Source organism: Camelus dromedarius, chromosome 23 (assembly GCF_036321535.1).
Source record: "Camelus dromedarius isolate mCamDro1 chromosome 23, mCamDro1.pat, whole genome shotgun sequence".
Lineage (NCBI taxonomy): Eukaryota > Metazoa > Chordata > Mammalia > Artiodactyla > Camelidae > Camelus > Camelus dromedarius.
This window is the reverse complement of record NC_087458.1, coordinates 5,787,495-5,788,657: the sequence shown is the minus strand read 5'-3', so window position 1 is coordinate 5,788,657 and position 1,163 is coordinate 5,787,495.

The window sequence follows — 1,163 nt, the reverse complement described above, 5'->3', positions numbered from 1 at the left end:
GAGACCAATCTTTGTGCATCCTTATGACTGCGTGGTAAACTCAGTCTGGAAATCAGCTCAGTTTCTTTCCAGAAGGAACGTTTCTGTGAGGATCCAATACAAACCAGAGGCTGGCTGGTGAATAGAGAGCCAGGATGACTGGAAGTGAATGCTCTCGACACCGGTGCGTTAGCTTGGATGACGATGTGCGGGTGTGTCTACTCCCAGGCACGAAGTCCACCCCCTCACCTATGGGATGGAGCACCAGGAGGCACTGAACTAGGTCAGCCTAGGTTGTCACCGAACTCCGCTATATCTGCAGCTGGCCTTAGATGTTTTGCCAGTTAGAATGGGAGAAATATGATCATTTCCAAGCTAGGAGGAAGAATGAAGCAAGTGAGTGGATTTTCCTTAATTTTAAGCTTTTCTTTATTATTTTTAAAAATTAAACTGTTAACACATGACACTAGCAGATGACAAAATGAGGGCTCAAAAAAAGCCTATCAGTGTTGACAGGGAAACGAGGAGCTGATTATCGCCCTCGTGTTTTAGTGGCTATGCGGGGCTTGGTAGTGGTTGTCCATTGCTGACGTGTCAGACGACCCCATCTCGGCAATGACCTTGGTTCTAGCTGCCTGCCATGGTTTCTTCTTCTACTGCTGTATCTAACAACATTCACTGAGTGCTCGCTAGGTACTTTACACGGGCTATCTCATTCGATCTGTGAGGCGGGTGACAGTAGCCTCATGTTACAGAGGAGGAAACTGATTCCTAGAGGGAGGTTAAGCAGTGCTCATAAGGTGACATGGCTAGTGTACTGACTGCGGTGACCTGCTTCCTTCTTTTGGAAAGAGACCCTTGACCATAGGGCCAGGTACCTCACCCACACTGGCTGCTCATAGCTCCCTGACTCCCTGGAAACAGGGGTTGCTCCATAGCTGAGTACATGAACCAAGCAGGACCAATTAGGGCTCTTCCTGGGATATATGGACACTGGGTTTACGAAGGTAGAACAGTCTGTGGCCATGTTCCTTGTTATTTCGATAGACCCTACTATAGTAAGAGTGAAGCCAACATGTAATAGAAGAGAACAAATCTGACTCCATATTTGGTCTCTTCCTTTGGCTTCAACCCTGTGTTCTGTTTCCTGGGCTTAGTTGTGCTGGTTCTGCCCCTTTCGTAAA